The sequence below is a fragment of the Hyperoodon ampullatus genome, assembly GCF_949752795.1.
Source record: "Hyperoodon ampullatus genome assembly, chromosome: 16".
Lineage (NCBI taxonomy): Eukaryota > Metazoa > Chordata > Mammalia > Artiodactyla > Ziphiidae > Hyperoodon > Hyperoodon ampullatus.
In genome coordinates this window covers 20,252,498-20,258,057 of record NC_136929.1, presented here as the reverse complement: position 1 = coordinate 20,258,057, position 5,560 = coordinate 20,252,498, and positions in this window count along the sequence as shown.

The window sequence follows — 5,560 nt, the reverse complement described above, 5'->3', positions numbered from 1 at the left end:
AGAGGTTGGGAGATCACTTACAAAAATCATGGTAATTTTACTTGTATGTTGAAACAACGTAAAATAATAATGAAGACCATCACGCTTCCTAATTTCAAGCTGTATTATAAAGCTATGGTAATTAAAACAATATCATACTGGCATAAAAATAAAAGTAGAACAATGGAACAGAGTCGAGAGCCCAGGAAATAAACCCATACATATGTGATCAACTAATATTTGACAGTGGAGCAAAGAACAATCAATGGAGAAAAGACAGTCTCTTCAATAAATGCTACTGGGAAAACAGGATATTCACAGGTGAGAAAATGAAACTAGACCTCTATCTTACATCACTCACAAAAATTAACTCAAAATAAAGACTTAAATGTAAGACCAGGCAAAATAAAACCACTAGAAGAGAACATAGATAAAAGCCCTTTGACATGGGTCTTGGCAGTGGTTTTTGGATATGATACCTAAAGCACAGGCAAGAAAATAAAAAATAAACAAGTGAGACTATACAAACTAAAAAGCTTCTGCACAGCAAAAGAGTCAGCCAAATGAAGAGCCAAACTATGGTTAGGGAACAAAATATTTGCCAACAATATATCTGATAAGGGGTTAATATCCAAAATATATAAAGAACTCATACAACTCAATATCAAGAAAACAATTGAATTTAAAAATTGGCAAAGGACCTGAATAGACAGTTTCCAGAGAAGATATATGAATGGCCAACATGTATATGACAAGATACTTAACATCAGTTATCATTAGGGAAATGCAAATCAAAATCACAATGAGATATTACATCAAGCTTGTTAGAATGACTAGCATCAAAAAGACAGAGCATGCTGGTGAGGATGTGGAGAAAAGGGAACCCTTGTGCACTGTTGGTAGGATGGTAAATTGGTACAATTATGGAAAACTGTATGGAGGTTCCCTCTAAAATTAAAACTAGAATGACCATATGATCCAACAGTCCCACTTCTGTGAATATATCCTAAAGAAATGAAAACTCCATGTTGAAGAAATATTTGCACCCCCATGTTCACAACAGCATTATTTACAATAGCGAAGACATGGAAACAACCTAAGTGTCCACTGACAGATAAATGGATAAAGAAGTTGTGGTGTATATATATATATATATACACACACACACACACACACACAGCATTATTCAGCCGTTAAAAAATGAGAAAATCCTGCCGTTCAAGACAATACGGATGCACCTTGAGGGCATTATGCTAAGTGAAGTAAAATAGAGAAAGACAAATACTATATAATCTCATTTATATGTGGAATCTAAAACAAACTAAGTCATAGAAAAGAAGAGGTCGGATTTATGATTACCAGAAGTGGAGGAGGAGAGGGGTAGAGAAAGAGGGAATTGGATGAAGGTGGTCAAAAAGTAGAAACTGCCAAAGATAAGATAAAATAAGTAGCAGTGATGTAAAGTACAACATAATGAGTATAGTTACACTGCTGTATGATATATATGAGAGTCATTAAAAGTAAATCCAGTTAGTTCCCTGGTGGCGCAGTGGTTAAGAATCCGCCTGTCAATGCAGGGGACATGGGTTCGAGCCCTACTTCGGGAAGATCCTACATGACATGGAGCAGCTAAGCCCGTGTGCCACAACTACTGAGCCTGTGCTCTAGAGCCCGTGAGCCACAACTACTGAGCCCACGTGCCTAGAGCCCGTGCTCCGCAACAAGAGAAGCCACCGCAGTGAGAAGCCCGCGCACCGCAATAAAGAGTAGACCCCATTTGCCACAACTAGAGAAAGCCCATGCACAGCAACGAAGACCCAACACCGCCAAATATAAATAAATAAATAAATAAATTTTTAAAAAAAAGTCCTTTAAAAAAAAAAGAGTAAATCCTAAACGTTCTCATGACAAGGAAAAATATTATCTTTTATTTATTTTTTTGTATCTATGTGAGATGATGGCTGTTAACTTATTGTGGTAATCATCTTAAGATATATGTAAGTCAGGTCATTATGCTGTACAACTTAAAGTTATAAAGTGCTATGTCAAGCATATCTCAATAAAACTGGAAAAAAATAATGAAGAGTCATAGAAGGAGGGTATGAGATTGGAAACAATCTCCAGTAAAATATTTCCTTGATGAAATATGATGTAGTAGCTTGCCAAAACCCCAAAATGATTGAAGCAGTGACTCTATTGAAATCATTCTGCATGTGTAAACTTAAAATATATATCTAGGCACAATAGAAGAACTTGAAAAGCAGTCTTAATTTTTATGTTGATGTGAAAGATGATTAAGGTATAATTGCTTTGCACTATGCTTTGTTTTTAACCTTTAATTAACTTTAGTTGTGTTTTTTAATTTTTTGACCTCATATTCACCTTCAGATGGTGACATTGTTTGCATTTAAAAAGAGACACCCGGTAGTGCCATTCTGGAATCAGACATTAAGGAGAAAATTAATGCAAGCCTGACAGACGACATAACATTTTCAGCTGGAAATGTTTGTTATTACAATTAGTGTAAAAATACAGAATCAAAATGACAACTTGATTCTGCCTCTGAAGTTGTCATACACAGTGGTGAAAACTTTTTTCTCAGTGAATGTATCTTTTCACAGTATTACTAAAAGCTGATGAAGAGTGTCCTTCATAGGGTTTCCAGTCTTAACCTCACATCTCCATATGCTCCTTTCCTCCTTCCTTGCTCAAGTTGAGCATCATCTTCAAGAAGACTCTTCTGCAATTCTATCAGCTGTGACCCCTTCATTTTATAAGTCACTGTAACAATTTATATAACTTTCAGGTTTGTTACCAGGTTGCACCTTATTTTTAAAGTTGCATTATTGTAATTACCCTAGAACATAACATCCTTGAAGGGGGAAAAAATCTATCCCTCATAATCTTCATATCCAAATGCCTGTCTCACGTGCATAGTCTTCACTCCCACTCAGCCTCTTAAGAATGGGGCTTGGGGCTGGAACACTTCCTTACCAAGAGATAAAACACCCACAGAGCCCATGCTAGCCTTATTGCTTCATATGGGAATATCTGTTATTGTTTCATGCTCAATGAGTACTATTTTGTCTTTGCTTAAAGCATGTATGTTTTATGGCACCTGACCAGCCCCACTGTTAAATCTGTCTTCCATGGGGAAGGATAGGGTTCCCTCCACTGGGGCATGAAAGGAGTACTCATAGGTGAATCACCAAAACAGAGCCCCTGGTCATGGGGGGACCTTTGAAGCTGTCTCTTCTCTATGTAGCTAAAGCATTGTTCTATCCAGTGCTTAACTGCTTTGTGTTTTCCTTGGCAACCCTGATACCAAGCTGCAGAGGGCTGTCATTTATATTGGAGGCTATAGGTAATGTTCTTTTACAAAGGTGCAAAGGCATGACTAAGCACAGGAAACAGAACACAAAGGTTAGAGCTAAAGAAATAGACTTGATATGGACTTAGGTTTGTTCTTCTCTGTTACAAGGAAGATGGATTAGGTTTGTTCTTCTCTGTTACAAGGAAGATGGATTTATACAACAAATCTGAATAAATCATTAAACTTGGAGTGGCAAGTTATGGGTGTATGAGCAGACTGTGTCAAATTCGAGTATATTGAAAGACTTACGGATTGTTCCTTTGATTTAACTTGGCATAGTTTTCATCTCTAGTTTCTTTTGGTTTACATGGTTCACTAAATAAAATATATGTTTATTAATTTGGTTGCTAACGTAGTGATAGGACCAGAGGGAAAAGGAGAGAAAATCATCTGCTAATTAACATACTCATAATTATAAAACATTTCATCACAACAATCATGTTGGTGAATCCATATTGTGATTTGATTTCATGATAAATTTTCTTATTTCATACTGTAGAGTTTTAACATAATGTAAACATTCTAAGATCTAATTAGTAAGTTCTATAGGAATGATTAGTCCAAGAATGTTTTTCAACAAGAAAATTGCATGGTTTTGAAAACTTCACCAGTGTGCCACACATGAATTATCTGGCCGCTGCATTTATTCCCAGACATCCCTTCTTGAGACAGCATCTCAGGAGAATGGGTGCTTTAACTGTATCATACCTCTCACTGGGCATTTTGATTCCTCATAACATGAACGGACTACAACTTTCTTGAATTAGAGCGGCTGTGGGAAATTTTGGTAACTGGATTAAATTGGAAAGTTAGTATATAAGCTAGGCATGTTGTTGCTCTCATACTAACAAGAATGATGTGACTATTTTTATGGAGCATTTTGCTTTCACAACATTTTGTAGTGTGACCTTAATCACAGCTCTTGCTTTATCATCTGTAAGTTGTTTACAACGGTATGTAATTGAACCAGATAACAGTCTCTTGAAATGGCTTGCTGAGGACAGGAATCTGTTATTGTTGTTGTGTATTTTTATGATTGAGCTGGTCATAGGTTTTGCTACCATGTGAATGTCAATAAGTCTACATCAGGGAACGCAGCTTCTAAACATCTGATTATGAGGGTCAAATATACCTTTTGGTTTTCTGCTTCTGTTCCTTTGCTCCAGTTATTCTTTCTGCTGTGAGAGGACTGTAATTCCTCAAACATACTTCACTAAGTAAACTCATCCTTTATCCCATTATTATTCTCTAGGGAGCATATCATTTGTTAAATGAGCAGATGAAAAAAAATGAAAGGTTTTCCTTCTTTCTCTCATCAAACACAAATCAGTATAACTTTGATGCTGTAACTAATGGAATTACTATATATTTCAGTTCAAAATTGCTGTTATGTGCTAAGAGGTAGACAATCTTCACTTTTTAAACTACATTCATTGTTATTCTCTGCTTTAGTCCATATATAAAATGGTACCCTTTGTCAGTTCAGACTCGAGTTCTCTCTAGTTCTCATTGCTTTAGTTAGGTCTTCTAATTATTAAATTAATGTAAAAATTAATTTCGAGATTTCATGTGTGTGTGTGAGAAAGGTGTATGTTCTCCAAGAAATATTAAGTTATATGCTATAGTACATGGGTGAGTTCACACAAATTTGATATAGGTCAATACAACATTTTTGTAAGAAAGTAATAACATCAGTAACAACTAAATTGGGTTTGTTCCTTACAAATATTTTCATATATGTGTATTTATATAGATTTTCATATACATAAAATTAAAATGATATAATTGAGCAAGCATTCCCTTAATTTGTAAAATATTTTACAGCCTAAAGCAAAACAAACAAAGGACCACTTAATACATCTGTACTGCTGGAGTCTGAGATGTCAGATTACAGCTGAATGTGTTTCCTTCTTAGTTATTTATAACAACATAAACAAGCAAAAAACTGAAAATGGAATCATATTGAATGTAAACTCAATAGTGTAGGTTTCATCTTTATGGAGTTGCCATCACTAATCCTATCTTCACTGATGTGGTGGTATACCATGAGTCCTGTGTCTAGATTTCATTACCTACAACGCTGTTTTATACTGATATATTACATTGTCTATGCCTTAGGTACTGCTTTTATTTTCATGATACCCTGTTACTTATGCAATTCTGTTTTTGAAAAACAGATTTTACCTCTGCACTTTACAGCACAATGTG